At 37.3% G+C, this 21,039-nt stretch overlaps 1 long non-coding RNA gene across 4 annotated transcripts in view; it reads left to right on the top strand.

Annotated features, from left to right (window-relative positions):
- The window catches only part of LOC140843505 (uncharacterized), a 190,613-nt gene that overhangs the window by 27,499 nt on the left and 142,075 nt on the right, over positions 1–21,039 (top strand). The gene's annotated exons all lie outside the window — the stretch shown is intronic.

Below are 21,039 nucleotides of genomic sequence, written 5' to 3'. Positions count from 1 at the left end.
GGACGTTTCTAGCATTATAATCATTTTTCAAAGATAAATTTCTAGTTTATTTTCATTGTTAATATGAACTAATCTACATGACACTATGTGTCAAAATTAATTTTGCTCATTTCTTAAGTTCAGTTTTTCTTCAGTTCTACTGGTCCCGTCTATGCTAACGAAAATTTTAATTTCCGTAAATTTTTATGTATAATTGTGAATTTTGGTTGACAACACAGGAGTAAGGAAGCACTTAAGAATTCACAAAAAAAATGACAAAAATGATTAAGAGAGGGAGGGTGACTTAAGAATAAAACTTTTAAAAATTAACTTTTAAAAAACTTGCATAAAAAGCACATTGACGGGCTCACTCTCTTGTCCCCTCCTGGCGTGAGCCAGGAGCTCTACTCTCTCACTTTATTTCTAAATAAAAGCCTGTACCTTGTTCTCCTACCTTGAGTGTTTGTGAAGCTCATTCTTCGGCTGTGTGAACAAGAACCCTGGCAAAAAAAAAAAAAAAAGCACATTGAGTCTTGACTCAATTTGTGTGGATCTTGGCTGAGAGATGGTTTGGAAGGGAGGAAGGAATGGTGCTTATTAAGTGAAGTTTGGGCAGCAGTAATCGTATCTCAGCTATGAAATGGGCTTTCCATCTAAACCAGAACCTCTAAATACTCAGCACTTCCCAGTTATTTTGCCTCCCAAAATTAAAAAAAAAATAGTTCTCTTGATTTGTTTTCTGGCTATATAAATAGTATGTCTTCATTTTTTAAAAAGTCAAACAAAACTTAAAAGGATGTATATTTTTTTAAAAATCCTCTTAAGTGACATACTCTGAAATAATCAACATTAATTTCTGATGACTATCATTTTGTATCTTTCAATGCAAAGTAATCTCATTATAAAGATTCATATTATACATACATTAAAAATTATTGTCAATTTTTGTTTTTTTTTTAAATCCCTCCTCTTCCGGCCCCCTAACACATTTTTTTATAATTTATTTGGATTACTTTTGCTGGAACCAAGAGTAGGTTTGCCTTACTAAACCCTCTCTCATGTAGTGGGGTGGGGAAGGTCTCTTTCTCCAAAGGAAATTAGGAGTACCATTACCAGAACATAGTGGAAGGATGCTGGGCACTTAGAGCCAGCAAATCCCCACCACATAAGATTCTGGACTTGGAGTAAGGAGACATAGGCATAAACCTTAACAAAGCTCTTATTTGCTTTGTGACCATGAACAAGATATTTTTTCTTTTAAGTTGCAGTTTCTTCATCTGTATTATGGACTTATGGAAACCAAATGGAAAGTGTAAATAAAATGTAAAGTGACATTTATTAGTTGTTCACTTCACTCTTACCTTTCTGTATGCATTCATATTATGAACAAATAGTTTGAGTACCTACCATGGGCCAGGCACTCTCCTAAGTGCTAGGTATGCAATGTGGGGCAAAATCAGATATACCCTATCCTTGAGAAGCTTTCAGATGCAGGTAAGACAGATATTAATCAGAGAATCATGTACATTAATGTTGAGGTATATAATAAAGGGTTATGAAGGAAGGTTACCTAAGGAACCAATGACTGTCCTGTGATCTGAAGGAAGATCAGTGGTTGACTAGATAAGGAGGTGTTCCAGGTTGAGAAAAAGCATTTGCGCCCTGTTGTGGTAATGGGTACTGTGTACTGGAGGAACTGAAGGAAGGCAGGCCAGCACGCTGGATAGCACTGAGTGAGGGCTTGTCTAGTGGGGATGAGGCTGGAGACAGCTGCCTTGTAGGCTACCCTAAGAATTATGTTCCTTATTCTAATAACAAAGGGTAATCATTGATGCATTTTAAATACTGAAAAATAAGACTTGGATTTGAAAAGATTACTTTGGCTACAGTATTGGGAAAATAATGATGGAAACATGGCTGGCAAGTGTAGATATGACCAGAGCAACTAGGATACAACTGAGGTTGTCTAGGCAAGAGAATTTGGTAGCTTAAACCAAGCTACTGTTAGTGAACATTCAGAGGCATAGAAAGATGCAGGGTACGTTTAGAAAGTAAGAATGGCAGGACTTCATGATGGCTTTGACATAGGCAATGTGGAAGAGAGTGTGGATTATGAAAATGATTTGTGCTTACTTAATGGAACCAAGGCTTTACCATTTACTGCTATGGTTTGAAGATGAGGTGGGAGGGTAGCCAGAGTTTGAATTTGATTGTGAACATACTGAGTGTTTTGTACCTTGGAAGAATCCAAATGGTGTGGAGCAGACAGGTGGAAGTATGAATCTGAATCTTAGAAATGAGATCTGGGCCCTGAATATATAAAATGATGGGACAACTTTCTGCGTTTAATAATTTAAGCTATGTCTGAGGATGCAGTCACTTCAGGAGAATAGGAAAAAAGAAGTCTTTTCTTATCACTGACATTTGCATATATTAAAAATAGCAAGTAAAATGTCATGATAAAAGCTAAATTTTAAGTACTACTTAAGTGATAAGTTCTACTTAAGTAATACTGTTTAAGTAATAAAAGTACTTAAAAGTACTTTATATAAATACTAGATATACATATAAGTATTTAATATATGTTTATTAAATATATAATCATTATATATAACTATGTGTATAGAATACTATATATAAATACTATAATTATTATAAATACTACTTAAAGTAGTTGCCTTACTCCATGTTAATAGCCACTGATCACCTACTGAAGATTTAGCCTATAAGTCATTCTTTTCATTACCTTCAACATAATGATGCCATTCTAGTTTTGTAAAACAATATGACATTCTTTTTAATGTTCTAAAGATCCTTTAGATAATGCCTTGATAATATACTTGAAAATTAGTCATTTTGTGGAAGTTATATTCTTCACGATTTATACACTGAAACTTGACTGTGGAAACATTTTAAGAAACTATTTTATTAATGTCCTCAATTTGCATTATACTGTGCTGGTGATCTATAGGACACAGTTTCTACTATTTTTCTTTTCCCTTTATGACAGGCCTTGGGATGATATTAATATAAAGATTTATGATATCCTGTTTCCCTTCCCTGTCCTATCTTCTTGCATACTTTTGGCTCGGATGTAACCTTTTCTTTAAACATACATATTTGTAGATTTTCCTTTGCATTTTGCAGCATGAGTTGTTCAGGGATTAGAGTTGCTGGTTATTTGATTTATCCACATCTAACACAGTACCTGGCACATAAGAGGAGATCAGTAAGTAAATGTTAAATGAATGGAGAGGAGTAAGTGAATTACCTTGATGGTACACTCTAGCTGTAGTGATTTCTGGCCTGCTTTTTAATTAAGATACTAATATATGGACTTCTTTTGGACAGCATTGAAAGTAAGAATAATGTCTGAAATTTCAAGTGTATTTTATAGTGTATATATAATATAGCTGCAGAGCCTATAGCTATCAGACTTAGAAAAAAATGGTATTTGATGATGGTGAATATCCAGATGGATTTCTAAATTAATTTTTCTTTTAGATAAAAGAAGGTGAAATATAAGCTTCAAGAATAAACAGGACTGTGATTTTTACAACTAAACAAAATTCATTCCTAAATATATACTTCCCATTTTTTTCATAAATTGTATTATGTATAGGCATTAACTTGAAGTTTGCCTTTTATGGCTTTATTAATTAATCTTTGTATTTTTTCTTCTGTCCTTCATTGTGATTATCTTTAAACATTGATGTAGTTCTTGAGTGGCTGCAGATTTTCTATTTAATTATCTAAACATTTAATTATCTCCTTAATGTGCTTGTCTAAAGAAAGATATCTTCTAACCTTAAATATAGTCTAAATTAAGACAGAGGAAGCAAGGTTCGAAGTAAATATCTTTTATTAAGTCAATTTTACTTTTGACAGCCTATGGCTATTATCTAATACGGAGTTGCCTAAAAGAGAAACTCATTAGTATACAACATAATAAGGTGTGTCCCTCATTTTCAGTGCTCTTATGAAAGAAATTTTGTAAGTATATATATCCATGTTGTCTAGAATTCACTGGAGTTGCAAATTTTACTACAAAAGGGATTTTCCTTCACAGTAAATTAGCTATCCAACCAAAGCTCCATTTGAGTACAAAGGTTTAAAGTTGGAACAAATGGAGTACTAATTGGTTGGTTATGTAGTTCAGATTTTGTGAGGCTTTGGAAACATATGGTATATCTTGATGTTAAAAAGGACACACTTATGTCTTCATTATGTCTTAAAGGGGGATGAATTAGTGAAGCAGAGGAAAATAATAATATAGTAAGTCTCTCCTGATTCTGTAGAAGACAGTCCACTTTTACAAGCACGTTAGGACACCTCCACTTCTAGGGAGATGGAGTAGACATTTTTTCTATTCTTTCCACTAAGTACACCTGAAACCTTCGACATTACATATAAAACAAAAACATAGAAGACTTTGAAGGGCAGACAGGAAGACAGACTGGTTAGGGATCTTGGGAGCCTTGAAATGACATGGTGGTGAGTTCCCAAGGTTTTCTCTTGCCTCCTATATTCAAGACTTGGAGTTGAAGAAGATGTTAATCCAGAGATACCAATGACTGAAAAAAAAACAAAAAAAAAAGCCAGCTTTTCCTAGCCAAGGACCAGGAAAGTGACAACCTAGCAGGACAGAAAACATTTCACAATAACCATTCTACTTCAGGCAAATGACACAGAATAAACTGTGTCCTTACTCCCATCCCACCAGCAAAGGCCTAGACTTTCACCTCTGCCAGGCTATGACAAGGTAACCCCAAAGCTCCATTCACTATGGAAATGACAACTTACATTCACCCAAAAACTTACAGACCGATGTCCTTAGGCCTGATGTGTAACAACCATACCTGGAATCAGCCCACATGTCCTTCAACCTGTGAATGGTTAAACAACATGTGGTACTATGTCCATACCATGGAATAGTACTCAGCAATCAAAAGGAATGAACCCCTGACACATGTGACAACGTAGATGAATCTCCAGAAAATTATGCTGAATGAACAAAACCCAAAAAGTTACATTCTGTATGATTCCATTTAATGCATTTTTGAAATGACAGAAATACAAAATTGGGGAGCAGATTAGTTGTTGTCAGGGTTCAAGGAAGACACAGGGAGGAGGAGAGGGAAGGAAGTGTAGCTATAAAAGGGCCACGAACGGATCTTGGGGGTCATGGAAATATTCGCTATTTGACTGATCAGTGTTAATATCCCAGTTGTGATATTACACTATAGTTGAGCAAATCCCAGCTCTCAATTATGCATTCCTCACTGTCTTAACAAGCTTCCTTCCAAAAATAGTTGAGGCAGTCTGTAAAGAGTGCACACAAAATCAGACCATTAAAATAAAAACAAAGACTTGGGCAATGTAGGCAGGGAGAAATGGGAGATAAGCTACTGCATTAATAATTCTAAACCTGTTTTTTTTTTTTGGTAAAATTGAAAAATAATTTAATCTCAGCTGTCTTTTATTTTTAGAAAAAAAGGTACTGTGATGGATTACATAAATTCTATTATGAATCAAAGTGAATATATAGGAACTTTATGCTAGGACTAAGTTCTGAACTCAGTTTATTCTGTGGCTCTTAACTAGTTATCTTTAACAACAAAATTAATCTTTTTTTTTTTTCAAAAGCACTCTTACAAAAGCTACATATTGTAAACCATGTGGGCAGCTACAAACAAAATCAGACAAGAAAAACCTTTAGCCAAATGATAAGGCCATAACCATAGACCTGGCCCAGGGGATCCTGCCTGTGGTAGAGAGAGGGAAGGTCTAGACTGAGGGTGTCTGGCTGTCTGGTAGTAACCCTGAACTCACATCTAGCTATCACACACTGGCCTCCGCTGTCAGGCTCTGTCCCCACAACCCTCTGCCTGGAATAGCCAATCCTACATCCTCCCAGCATAGTGATTCCCTTGAATGTGAGTCCACTTCACAGCTCTCCGGTGTTTCTCTATATCTCTCCTTCCCCTGCTTTTCAACTCTGGGTTCTTCTGGCATCATCATTGTTCACAAAGATCCCCATGTCCTCAGGTTACTTTGACTTCTATAATTCCTGGCAATGTGGTTTCCAGAGAACAGTACATAAGACCTGACTGTATATATGGCTTATTATTTTCCTTGCATGTTGATTTTATATTCCCAATTAGACTGCAAATTTCTGCATATAGGTGCAGGCTCCAGACTAAGTCTAGCTGGATTCCTGGCTCTGTCATTTGTAAGCTATGCAATACATGTTATTTTTATTTTTATTTTTATTTTAGCCTATTCTCTATATTACTCAGCATTGTGTGGAAGCATTTTTATCCCACCTCATATATTAAAAGACTATCCTAAAGAAGAACCTGTGAGCAGCTCATCAAAACATATGTTCCTTTTCTTTCTGGGTCTTTAGCTGGACCCTCTTTCCAAACTCCTTTTGGGACTGGACGTTGGCAAATAGAATGTGAGAGGGAGTAATATGTGCCATTTTAGGCCTGATTCATTAAAAACTTCCCGTGTATACTCCTCCATGCTTCCAGCTCTCCCACTTAGTGATCTCATGGTATTCTAGCTGTACTTTACTTTTAGTTCTGTTAAATGATTACCTGTCTTTTCTGAGTTTCTCTCAGGATCCTCCAAAGCAAAAATTGCATTTGTTCCATGCCCCTCTCTTAAGTAAAGGTATCTCTCACATCCAACCCTAACCCAAAATTTGTTTAGTGTTTTTCAAATGACTGATGACAACAGAGAGAAGTGTGTGTGTGTGTGTGTGTGTGTGTGTGTGTGAGTGAACATGCGTTTTGGTGTATTTGTGACTTTGCTAAGTCACCTAGCACAGGGTTGGCTGAACTCAAGAACACGTGAATTCATGGATTGAACAAAGCGTACTCCTTCTTCTCATATCAGCCAGAGCTGGATTAAAGTGTTCTCTTATGTAACAAGATCATAGATTGGAAAAGGCAAGTACAGGTATCCCCTGCTTTTTGAAGGTTCTCATTAGGCCACTTTGCATTTATGGAAGATCTGTATTAGTACCTGTTTTCAACAGCTGAAAGAAATCCTAAGAGGATTTTCATTTTCACAAAAAAGACAAAAAGTGAAAATAGTGCCCAGCATTTGTTTTGCAGCCAGTCCTTGCAGAAAGAGCACGTGCCCCAAGCAAGAAGAGTGATGCTGCCCACCTCCCTCCCCGGGAACTACACTGAGCTTCTTAGCATCCAGCCGCCAGAGTTTTAGAATAGTGTCTGTGAGCCTCTGTGCTTAATTCAATTTACTTTGTGCATCCGTTAGCAAGATATAACTAGGGTATCAGAAAAGCCTGAAAGAGGTTATTTTTTTCAGCCTTATAAATTATTGGTAATTGCTTCTTTGCTTTACACCACTGTGGCTTGTAAAAGTTTGCTTTGAAATGCGCTACTTTTTGATGGGGGAGGAAAGCTGTGCTCCTGAATGAGTGCCAGCCACATTCTGTGCTTGGAAGCAAACTTACCTGCTTATTCATGTCTCTCCAGTCTCTCTCACTGCTTTGTTCATTCAACAAACTCAGCTTTATTTGAGGTGATGAGCAGACAAAACCCATCAGTGCCTGGCATTCTCAGGAGAGGCGCTGATGCGTTCACCCATGTTGTTACTTTCCAGAAGAAGCTCTTCAAGGGCCACTTGATGGAGCACTTCTACACAGGGCTTGAATCTTGGAATAAGAAAACATGTACGGTAAGCCTTCAAAATAATGTGAAGTGAGAAAAATTAAGCTCTAGTAGGGAAAAACAAAATCTGGCCAGAAGTGGATGCTTTCCTTGAGAGATGGAAATTTGGGATCCTGCCCAGCACCACTGTGCTTTGGGAACTGACCTCCCCGGCCCTGAAAGTGGAGTGCATGGGCTGTTTCTTTCAGTGAACCACCTGAATTATAAAGTGGCTCTAGGTCGGCTACTGATAATGACTCAGTTCGTCCTGGAATGAGGTGAATTGTGTTCCATGTCCCTGGGAATTCTACAGTTCCTGGAGTAGTTTCAGAGTGACAGTACCTTGGCCAATAGAGACTTGTTCTTTTGCTGGTGCTTTACAAGGATGAATCAGCACTAGAAGCCAAAGAAAGTCAAGATTGAGCAATAGTCCCCTTTCTTTTCTCCTCCGACTTCCCTTTAGAACTGTCCTGCCCAAATCTAGCTGATGTTAGTCTTTGTGGGATGACCATGCAGATGGCTGCCTCAGGACAAATTTGTGAGTTCAAGAGCTCCCCTCTCTCCCTCCCTGTCCCTTACCCCTTTTCCAGGCAGCTGACAGTGCTGGGGAGAGAGAGAAGTGTCTTCACAGTTGGGACAAAACAGGAAACAAGTCATGAGTTTGCTAGTTTTTGAGGGGTCACTGCTACATCACACATTGTTTTTCATTAAACTAGTAGTCTTCATATGACACAGCATTTTTTGGTCATTGAAATGCAGTCTTAGAATTTTTAATAGCCACTTTAAGTTACTAATCATAAGACTAAAGCTTGATGTCTCCTGACCCTGCAAAACACATGAGTCAAGTACCATCTGTGTAGTAACTTCTTTTAAATTCAAAATCTTGGCCAAGAGACAAAGAATTATATAGACCTATTTGGAAGTGTATTAAATGCTGTAACTGTACACAGTCTATCACATATTCTAATATAGTCCTTTTTAACTCCAAAAGTTATTTCTTACATAAATCATAGATAGTTTATTCTTGGAGTAGCCAAATCATGTAGGCCAACGGACATTGTAGAAACATAATCTATTTGCAGCTTCAAATTGATTTTGGATTCCTTCTCAAATGATTCTTTAAGCTTACTCCATGGACTTTGTCTGAAGAAAATAAAAGCAATACCAGAAAAATGATGTTTAACATGTGTATCTGAACACTGTTTATAAGGGACTCATTGACAAAAAGTCTAAGTACCTGTTAAAGAAATGATAGTTTAAAGAATTATGTCAGATTGATAAAATGGAAATTCTTGAAATATTTTTAAAAAATATTTTATAAATATAAATTTATTTAAAGTATTGTTTTATTATTACTAAACATTGACATGAAATCAATTTTTAAAAGTACTTAAAGTCAGAGAATGGTAACAAACAAAAGCTACATATTAATGTGGTAAAATAATATGTACATACGAACTTTATTAAAAAATAATTAGAAGTATCAAAAGTCCTCTATATATTATCAGAAAAAATAGTATCTCAGTGTTAGTGATTATCATTTCATGGCAGAATTACGGATTTTTTCTTTTTTTAACATACAGTGTGTGTGAATGTGTAAACATAAACATGTATCACTTGTCCCATAAAGTTATATATTACAATATTATAGATTTCAAGCTAAATTGGCAGAATAAAGCTGGAGCATGGAAGCGTTCTCTCGAGCAGATAACAAAATGAATCAAAAATAGTAATAAATAAATAAAAGTATAAAATTAACCCAACAATCAAACAAGAAAAGATGAGCAAGCACATGTCATCAAATTCAAAATGTGGTATTCAGGCCAAAAACTGCAGCTTCTTGACCGGAGCCAAGGGCAGTGGCCCCTAACTTATCCCCACATTGCAGTAGCTGTATTGAGTAGCATTATCACTGTGATCTGTTCCCACCGCTACGAGATTAGAAAGTAGTAAGGAGGCTGAGGCTGGAAGGATGAGAAAGTTATTCCAGGAAGAGTTAAGGACAGACACATCCTGTTGAGAAAAGACACATCAATGGAGCCAATAGATATGGACCCAAAAACCACTGGAGAGGGTTAAGATTTTCCAGAACTTCCTGATGAATTTTGGAAAAAATTCAAAGTCCCAATGGATTCTATTTCAAAACTAAAATCTTTTCCCAACTAGGTGAAATGATACAGAGTACTTAAGAAAATCCCAAAGGAGAGAGCAGAACTGGTGTGACCTTCAATGAAGGATACACTGAGACACAGCTGAGGTCCTCCCTGCTTCTGCTTCTCCCACTTTTCTCCCACAAAAACTCCCCAGTGCCTCTAGGCTACAGAAAACCAGAAGGGACATGACCCTCAGCCTTCAAAGTGGCCAAGAACAATAGACAGACAAATAGGGTTTAAACCCAGTAGGGTGGGTGTCAAGAAAACTTTAAATACTTAAAGGGAAATCCATTTCTCTATTCATAGCTTTCTCACACTCAGTGTGTGGATTTTTCATACTAAGCAATTCTGTGATTCTCTGTAGACACCAAGTATCCTATAATTTAGTTTAATTTAATTTAATTTAATTCTAATTACAGAGTTAGCACAGACCCCAGAGGTTAAAGGCTCAGCCCTACAAGACTGGTCTTCACTTCACCAATCACAAATGCTAGGTTGCCCACATTTCTTTTCAAAAGGGCTTCTACATATCCCTCCTCTGGTTTGATAATTTGCTATAGAGATTTACAGAACTCAGAGAAACACTTAAATTTACCAATTTATTATAAAGCTATTATAAGAGATACAAATAAGGAGCCAGAAGGTCTGTAAGGGTCCCAAATTCAGTAGATTCTATCCCCATGGAGGCAGGTCATGCCGTTCTCCTGGCACGTAGATTCCTTCACCGACCCAGAAGCGCCTGAATCCCATTGTTTAAGTTTTTTATGTAGATTCCATTATATAGGCATGATTGATTAAATCATTGGCCATTGGTGATTAACTCAGTTTCTAGCTCTTCTTTCCCTGGAGGTTGGGGGTGGGGCAGAAACTTCCACCCTCCAATCACATGATTGGTTCTTCTGGCAACCCAAGCCCTGTCCTGAAGCTATCTAGAAAGCTATCTAGGGGTCACCAGCCACCAGTCATCTCATTAGCAAAACAAAGCAAGCTCATCACTCTATAGATTCTAAGGGTCTTAAAAGTTCTTGTGTCAGGAACTGGGAACTTAGACCAAATACCATAACAAATGATGCTCCTGTCACTCAGGAAATTCTAAGAGTTTTAGAAGCTCAGCAATAGAAACAGGAAACAAAGACCAAATACATATTTCTTACTATATCACAGTATTATAATACTGTAGCCAAGAAATAGATTTGGGTAAAGTTAGTCATATCAACCAGAAAGAAAATGCAAAGTATTGGCATGGCAATTGTGAAAATATACTACATTAAAAAAAAAAACCTCATAGAACCAGTTCTGGAAGAAAACATGCTCCAAAAAACAGATGAAATTTATTTTCAAGTTTATTAAACAATATCAGAATTTAATGATAATATGAGTTAAATGGCACAAGAGGTTATTGGTGAGTTGAGGGTGCAAGAGACATTGTAACAGAAATAATATATGAAAAATAATGCTGAGGGGCAGAATTGATGTTTAAATAACAAATTGCTGTTTCAGAATCACAGGGAATAATCACAGGGAATGCTAAAGAAAAATTAGGGAGGAGAAGATGAATTTAGAAGTGAAAGACAGTTCAAAATAAAGAAAATCAGTGTCCATGAAATAAGCTGTTCATTAAAATAAAAAAAGTATTCAAAGAAAGAATAATCCTTTTCTTTGTCTGAAATGAAGGAAGAACTGGATCTATAGTTTTGAAGGAAGGTAGAATGTTTTAGGAAATATAAATACACATCACTATTATCATCATCATCATTAAGCAATGAACACTGAAAGAAGATCTCATTTAATTTGTTGAACTTAAAGGATAGAGAAATACATTTCTAGGCAACAAAGTCCATCACCTTTAAGGGTATCAAAAAAAAACAAACCCGAAAGACATCAGGCTGGAGCTTGCTTTCTTAATACCAAAAATCAATGGCAAAAAACATGGGAAACTTCCATCAAACATTGAGGGAAGAAAATATGACTTAGAATCAGAAAATTGTCAATTTAAGTATAAAAGCAGTAGACAAACAACTCCAACATAAAAAAGAAACAAGGAACAGAATATCTATAAATTGTTCTTCAAACAATACTCAAGGATAAAGAATAGCCAACCAAAATGTAAGTGGAGAAGCTTCAGTGAAAGGGATGGAAAAACACTCAGTGATAATAGACAGTGGAAGATTGTCTGCAAAGTTCTCAGGGAAAGAAAGTGAAACTCAAAAGCAAACCATCCTTTGATAAAACATCAAAGCCAGGAGTTTGCAAGTAAGAAATATCTCAGGGAGTGTGATATCTGTGAGCCTTTCTAGAAAAACAACTTGATGATGAAATCAAGTCCACCAAGAAGTAAATATTAAAAAATTCAAGGATGGAAAGGCTGATGTAAAATGAGTGATGGTGATAACAATATGTTTAAATATAGAAGAAAGAGTGATTGTGAGAAATATGGTAATGAAACAAATTATAAATGTTACGAACTTTGGCACACTGCAAACAGACATACAGCTGACAACATCTTGAAGGTGTTCAAAGAAAGATGCAACATAGCAGATTATGGTGGTCAAAATTTGGACTTGGGGGACATATCACCTCAGTTTGAGTCTTAGCTCTGCCACTTACTAGTTGTGCATTCATGGGCAAGTTATTCTTTCTGTGTCTCAATTTCCTCTTCTGAGATTGGAGAAAGAGTCTCCCAGAAAGATCATCTACACAGTCATGATTCCCAACATTTTGTCTATCTTCAACTCATTCTCTCACCTGGCTTCTCAGTATTTCTACTTGGATATCAAGAAGGACCTAACATTCAATACGTTCAATAGCAACATTTAGAGTTGCCCCCCACCAAATCTAAGTCTTTTGCATATCTGTAAATGTGGGTCATATTCCTTGTAATTGTGCTCATCCATTTTGTCTTTCTGTAATATCATACCTAGCCCAATCAGCAAATTCTGTCAGCTCTACCTTCAAATATATATATAAAATCCAACTACTTCTCACCATCTCAACTACAAATGCCCAGGTCCAAGTCTCCATCGTCTTGGTTATGAGTGTACGCCTGCTAAATGTTCTCCCTACCTTTGCACTTGCAGCCCCTTGAGTCTAATCTCAGTGCAGGATTATCATTATAAAACTATCAGTTAATCTCATTCTACAGGCATACCTCCTTTTATTGTACTCCAATTTACTGTCCTTTGCAGATACTGCCTTTTTTATAAGTTGAAGGTTTGTGGCAACCATGTGTCAAGCAAGTCTGTTGGTGCTAATTTTCCATTAGCATTTGCTCAGTTCATGTCTCTGTGTCATATTTTGGTAATTTTTGCAATGTTTCAAGCTTTTTCATGATTATTTATTTGTTATAGTACTCTGTGATCAATAATTATGACTTGCTGAAAGCACAGATGATGGCTAGCACTTTTTAGCAATAAAGAATTTTTTAATTGTGTATCAACTATACTTCAATAAAAGAATTTTTAAATTAAAGTATGTACATTTTATTTTAGACATAATGCTATTGCACACTTAATAGACTGCAGTTTGGTGTAAACATAACTTTGATATGAACTGAGAAGCTAAAAAATTTATTTGGCCCACTTTGTTGCAATATTTGCTTTACTGAGGTGGTTTGGAATTGAACCCACAGTATCTCTGAGATATGCGTGTTTTGGGCTAAATGGTTTCCCATCTCACTCAATAAAATCCAGTCATTATCATGGCCACAACCCCTGGATTTTCTTATCTCCTAAACTTTCTTTGGCATGCTTACTTCCCTCCAGATACACTGGCTTTCTTGCTGATTCTGAAACATGCCAAGCATGCTCGTACCTGAGGCCTTTGCATTAACTGTTCCACCAGCCTGGAAATCATCTTTCTCCAGATAACCACATGGCATTTCATGACCACACTGAATTCATATTTCTGTTCAAGTTCCACTTGATCAGAAAAGCTTTTCTTGATCACTCGAAATATAAAAGCACCCACCTTTCACTATTTTTACCCTATCTTAATTTTTTCATAAAATATACCATAACCAGCTACATATATGTTATAAAATATATATTCTGTAAATACTATATTTAAGATTTATATATAACATATGTATATTTGTTACATTATCATCTGACACACACACACCCCACACACTAGAATGCAAACTACATGGGAATAGGGACTTTATTTTCTCATTGTTTTAATTTCCATGCTCAACACAGTGCCTAGCACACAGTAGGTGTCTTCACTAAATATTTGTTTAAAGAATAATCAATGGATTAATAATTAATAATCAATGAAAGGAAACCAATGATATCCATTGAATCTTTTCAATATCTAATAAAGTGCATCAGTTTAATAGTACACTATTATAGATTGAAGGAATGACAAATGATGAACATACAGTTTGTCTTCATAGCTTTGCCCATGTGAAAATGAGGTTCAGAGATACTGAATAAGCTGCTAAAAGAAGTATTGTGGTGTGAGGGACAGTATGAGTTTTGGAGTCTACTGCTGCTTAGCCATGTGACCTTAGGAGACTTACTCTCATTCCTTGTCCCTTTACTTCCTAATGTGGAATACTTAGACTTCACACCTTGAAGAACTGTAAAAATAATTAAAAGCAATAATGAATGTGTAATAGGATATTGCACGGAATTTTTCTGTTTGCCATAGAATTGGGATGGGAATCCACAAATGAAAACAGAAAGGCATTAAGGATTCCCCATTGTAAAGAGAGATGAAAACAACCGGGTTCCTTCCCTCCCAGCCCTGGCTGGTACCTGCTAAGAGCAGCACAGCCAACACAGCCACCCAAACAGTGGCTTTACTTGCCAGAGTGGAAGGGGAATCCGAAAAGGGAAGGCCACTGGACATGTGGACCTTGACGGGAGCTTTTGTCAGTAATGAAAGTAGAGGTTCTCCTGCCCAAGTGATAGAAAGTGTCCCACAGAATCATTAACACTGAAGATGTCCACAAAAGGGGGAAAACTGGCATCTACTCCCTGGCTATATGCTTACTGAGCCGGGGACTCTGTGGGCCCATCATGTTACCTTGCTCAAGTGAAATAGAATACGGTGAAGAGATTCAGCACCACCTGGAGTTGTAAATGTTGCATTCAAGGCACTAGTGATACTGTTCTCAGGAGATTGAAAGCTTTTTGGTGCAGACCATGCTAGCATGGATTGTGGATCTGGGAAAAAGGAAACGATACCCAGCCCAGTTCTCTACAACACTTGCAAGACTTCAGTGGTCCCTGTGGCTCCATATGAAGGAGAACAGTTCAGAGGGAGAAGCAGATTCAATGTCAAACCAAGTGTCCATTATACAACAAAAATGGTGCTTACCAGGGGTGAAGGGCCAAAGGAAGATAGGTGCTACTCTTAGAGGGTGTTCTTACAGGTGAACAAGACGCAGCGGGTTGCATGACAGCTCAGAAAAACCTCCGACACACTCCTTAATGAGACAGCACAAAGGCAGAGGCCACCAGCAGTGATGGAACCGGACCACATCAGAGAAAACCAGAGATGCCTCTACACCGAGATGGGTCATTATGATGGAAGATTCCTGCCTCCTCTTCCCTCTTCTCTCTCCTCCTTTTCTTCCTCCTTTCCCTCCTCCTCCATAGTATGGACATATTAAGGAGAGAAAGCTGAAGACATGATTTAAGTAGAGGTTTGAGTGTGCATGTGTGTTGGGGACTGGGAAACAAAGGTCGGTGTGGAGGAAGGTGGTAAGAAAGCAGAACAGATACTCTTGATGCTGCAGTAATTGTCTGACGGGGGAAAATTGCCAAGCCAGGCCTGGATATTCTAGGCTCCAGCTTTACAACCAAACCGGTGTTCCTACACTGGTGAAGCTGTTTACAGCTTCTGGGGGATCATGTAAATGTGAAGGAGTAGTAACCAAAGGCATTCTTTTTTTAAAAGCTATTGTACTCGCTTTTCTACTGCATTCCTAGTGAAAGCATTTAAAGCAATCCTTTTAAGAGAATGTAAGAAAATTGTGGGAAATTCCAATTAAAAACTACAGTTTTTGAGTAAACATGTTAGTAAATAAAATTGTTTTGATAATATTTTCACCAAAACTATACATGATAGAATAGAGTTACTTAGTTTACTTTCTTGAAAAGACATCTTAAAATTCTGAAGAATGGAGCCTACCTTTCTGTAATTCTAGCATAAAGATATTGCCCTATGTATTTATGCAACAAATTAGATAATTTTATAATCCAGTGAGGACATTAAATTTCTTTCAAATGAAAAGATGCAGAAATGCCAAGTGGTAGATCTGGTACATGGCTTATGGCTATAGAGGCAAAAATGAGTTAAAAGGCCTAGGAAAAAATTTGGATAGAAATGCCGAAGAGTTCATTAAGTGCTATATATGGGGAAAAAAAAGAAAAGGACGGTTTTCTGATTTGAATTATTTGAATTTATCATACAGAGTGGCAGATAGAAAAAAAAGTTAGAATAGAAAAGTGAACATAGAAAGCACAATAAAATAATTCTTAATTTAGATAGAGACTCTATTAGTATTGCTTTCCTCTAGTTTGATCTTTTCTTCATATCACTCACACTTTCAAGGTAAGCAGACAAGAAAAAGTGAAATTCACATATAATTTAGACAATTTTTCTTATGAGCCAGTAAGAGAAATAAATCCCTTCCACTGAATTCCCAAGTTGAGAGACAGGAAGTTTACCATCTGAGATAGTTTTCACCTCTTAACCACTGAGCAAGGGCTTTGATGAATAATCAGCTGGCCAGCAGTTGTGCAACACCTAAGAGGACGTCAGAAGTCTCTGCCGGGAAAGCATGGGGAAGTTTGAAGAACACAAGCTTAAAGGGAAGGGCTTCAGCTCCCTCAGTGGAATCAGGGAATTCACAGGTTCAGATAAAGGTGATGTCTTTCTGTATTTCTCTCTCACAAATATACAGATTGTCCAAAAGAATGAGTGGGTCTACAACCATGAATTTTATTTAGGGAAATCAAAACTGGAGAAAAAATCTCTTATATAACAAAGTCACAATAAAAAAAAAGCACTTAGAGACTGAGATTGTTACTATGTTAGATGGAATAGTCAAAAGCATATTACTGCCCATCTGCAGGAAACCCTGCTGACTTAGGGAAGTGATTAATTTAAATTTACAACTTTCTCCATTCCTCTTTAGATAAATTCTCAATTTAGCATTGTAGTGGGGAAGCTTAAGAGTTCTTACTACTCCCCTTGCTGGCAGCAAATAGGTACTGCAGCTTTAATATGGCAAAAGCCTATTTACCCTGAAAATAATGGCTAACTGTAAGATCAACTTTTAATTTTAAAAACATCTGTTCTAGGTCTGAACTCCGGATAGGTTTCAAACATGAACTAAACATAAATTGAAACCATGAAAGTGAATAACAAAATTTGTTGGAGATACTACTTTCCAGAAGTCAGACTAATAATTAATCTTAGATTAAAGCATTTAATTCAAAAGCATAGCTTCAAAAACTTGTACTTCTGAAATATGATTCAGAATAACTTTTTGATCTTTTGGACTGTTAGGCTGTACCTCTGCTTGTTGCTATTCTCTCTCCATAGATCCATTATGGGCCTCTAGAAATAGGAGGTTGCCAGTCATTCAATCTGCTCCCCCCTCCCATCCATCCCCCTTGCTGTTCTTGCAATTGGGTGGCAGTGATGTGTGTCACTTACTGGTCCACAAACAAAAGAGCCTGTCTGCGATCCCCAGCTGTCTTTTCTACTGCTGTGGTCACTGCAGATGTCTAGATAGTGTCCATTGGTCTAGGTGCTTGAGTGACTATGGAGCAGAGTCCCCTGTTTGCCTGCTCTTCCCATTGACTTTCTGTGGACTTTGAGAAATGCCTGTTAGATGTTAAGCAACTGAGATTTTGACATTCTTATGTCCTGCAAATAGCAACGTAGCTGATGTTTTTAGAACACTTGCAACAAATTAGGTACAATCCGGAAGACTTTGTATGTCTCACTTGAGCCTACAACAGTCAGATGAAGTATTTTAGATATTAGCCACATATTACAGATTACAAAATGGTGGCAAAGGTAGATTAAGTAACTGATCCCAGGTCACATGGCTTGGAAGTGATGCAACTAGGAATCAACTGCATCTCCAAATTCTCTCAATTTTTATTTCTACTCTACACTGTCTCATAAACCCAACTTCACAAATATTTAATGTTAATTACATTATGTTGAAGGTCACCATTCTACTTAAAGTTATGAAAGGTGAATTATAATATGCTTATCCATTTAACCAAAAAAATTTTTGTCAGGCGTCTGCTTTGTTGAAGTCACAGTCCTAAGCATTGTGAAATATATAAAGTGTGAACTGTAGTCCTTAATCCTCACAGAGGTTACACCAAGCTAGGGAAACCAATCAGAGAAACATGGAAGGCCCAAGAGCAATAAAGGGGAGGCCTGGAAAGAAAGGTGCAGAAAAATTAGTGAAGGAAGTATTTGATAGGATTGCAGTGCAGATTCCCATCCAACAGGATAAAATAACCAGGCTTGGCTCTAAGGAAGAGGTGGGGCTTGAACATAAACTTGATGGTTGGGAGGGTTTGTATTGACAGAGAGGGTGAGGCTCAGTGTTCCAAGTGAGTAGAGTTGCATAGATAAATGGTAGCCACACAACATCTCTAAAGAGAGCTAGTAGCCTAGTTTAGGTGGGTGGGACAGAGAACTTACATGTTACTGAACAATGCGAAATGAGGCAAGTTAGGAGAACTGTCACCAAATTATGAAGGTCCCTGTTAAGGAAATCGTATTTATCACGTAAGCAGACGGACACCTTAGTGTTTGTAGAATATTGAGCTGTCTGTGAAATATTGATAGCCTAAAGGAGATGCAGTGAGAGAGAGATCAGCAGATAGGGTGAAATCATTAATGTACACGCACAGGCCCGCATGTACGTCATTTTAGCTCTGGCAGTCTTTCTGTGTGTGCAGATACTGACTTCACAGACTTTTGTCTGAGCCAAATATTTACCTATTCAAAAAAGCAGTATGTTAACAGTGTTTATGCTATTTTATTCTGTTATTTGATTTCCATATTCTTTAATTTAAAATAAATGAGGTACCATAGACAAGGTATATTGGACATCGTTTTTATTAAAGAAATATGTGCACATGGATTATATCAATGTGGAAAAAGATCTTATGATTGCCACCCCCAGGTCTACTCCCCAGAGGGAAGCTCTTTTAACTGTCTCTTTCAGTTGATGTGATAACTTTCCCTAACTCTGAATGATATGCTTCTCCTATTTCTTGACTAGTAAAATTTCACAGCCCTCTTGACTTCTTAATACAAAATATGAGGATTTATCTCATGCTCCTCTTTCTTACAGCTGGATTCGTTTTCTATCACTACATGGTTATTTCTTATTTCTTTTTTAACTTTGAATGATATTGTTAACTTTCTTTTCTCTTTGTTTGGACAATACGTCTTCACTCCCCCTTTTTGAAACTAAGTTATGTGGGCTTTGGCCTTTCTCTCCCCAGCTTTTCATCCTCCTAAAAGCCCAACTTGTGGCTATACTTTTACTTTGATCATGTCAAATTATTACCATTTACAACCTGCCCAGTAACTCCAACCAAGTGTTCTACCTTTTAACAATCCATTGATGATAAACTTTGAAAATCAATAAGCAGTCTTTACACTGGTCTGACTATACCCACTCATTGAGTATCCAGCCAAGTTGTATGCTCAAATCCACTCCCTCTATAGGCCCAACACCTTCACCTCTTGGTCACCTAAGAAAATGTTTCTACAAGTTGCAGTCAACTCAATTCTCCTTTTAAGTACTTCGTCAGTTATTAAATTCATGTCACATTTAGTTTGCTTTTTATCTAGACAATGATTTTCATGATCAGGGTCTTTTGTTTGTTTTCTTTGAGGTTTTTAATTGCCTTTCTTTTTAACTTGTGTTGGTCATATTCATTATATCCTGTTTTTTCCCTTGTTCTTATCTTATGCACTTGATATGTCCTGATCTCTAAAAATATTAGCGGCCTTCTGAATATCTTTATTTTCTCCAAGGTCTGTGTTCTGATTGTTATTCTCCGACCTGCTACTGATTTTCATATGGTTTCCTCATATGCCTGGTGATGTTTGGTTAACCTTTCAGGGCTGACCCAGAAGAAAGGAGTAGCTGGGGTGAGTTTCCCCTGCTGTTGCATTCCTCCACTGAAGTTTCTCCCTGCACGGGAATTATGACTAGCAGCCCTGTGGTGCTGATATAGGCCAAGGGAATGACTGGGCCCTGCTCAACTTTGCACATATCAAAACAATGTTACCCTGCCTTGCTGTATAGTGATCAGTTTTGGTTTTTTCCCCCACCTGAGCAAGACTTCTCTGACAGCCGTAAGGCAGAGGTTTTACTGTAGGGCAAATGTGTAGAGAATCATCTCTCTGCCTCCAGCCTTCCAAATTCCAGAATGAGAACTTTCAGCGGTTTGGGAAGGAACATCTCTGTTGGAATCTATGACTTCTCCCCTGCACTTAGGATCAGTTTCTTTAGAGAATAACTTTATGATGCTTTGCCTGGAGGAAATGCCACCTGTATGGGCTCTGTGCTGGGTGTGGGGTCAGGTCAAGGGATGGACATATGGACTGGTTCAGTGGTCCCATAAAAGATCTTTATTGACTCCCCCGTTTCAACTTCATTTCCCTTTCCTATACTTGGTCATTGGCTCATTCTGAACTCGGAGTCCCTTGGAGGAAGATCTACTAGATAGATACTCCTCACTCCTTGGTAACATATTCTAGGCTGACTTTCCCCTTTGTTTCATTTCAAAACTGATTTCCATCCTTTCTGACTGTCAGATATGTTTTGGAGATGAATATTCATGAATAGTTCTCCCCAGTCATCACCTTGTTCTCCCGGATGCCTTGGGTATGTTCTTTTTTACTTTATGCCTTCTCCATCTCAGCCTGCTGCCATTCAGGTTTGAAAAAATTTCGGAGGCAAACAGGGATGTCAATCATACTGTGTTTCTCGGTGATTTTACACAGTTTAGGATCCCTAATTAAAGAATCCCCAGGTTCCAAGAGGAATATAAATACGAAGGATAAGAAGTAGAGGTTGCTACTTGAGGAGCCAAGCAGCACAAAGGAAATGAGCAGTCTCAATGGGTTACTAATAATACTTCTCAGCCTCATGAAGAGAAGTGGGCCAAGCTGATTTTTTATCAAGAAAATATACTTGTAGTATTTTTTAAATCTCTTTTCTT

This window comes from Manis javanica, chromosome 9 (assembly GCF_040802235.1).
Source record: "Manis javanica isolate MJ-LG chromosome 9, MJ_LKY, whole genome shotgun sequence".
Lineage (NCBI taxonomy): Eukaryota > Metazoa > Chordata > Mammalia > Pholidota > Manidae > Manis > Manis javanica.
Note: the sequence above shows the minus strand (reverse complement) of the source record. Positions and strands in the feature narration are given on the sequence as shown.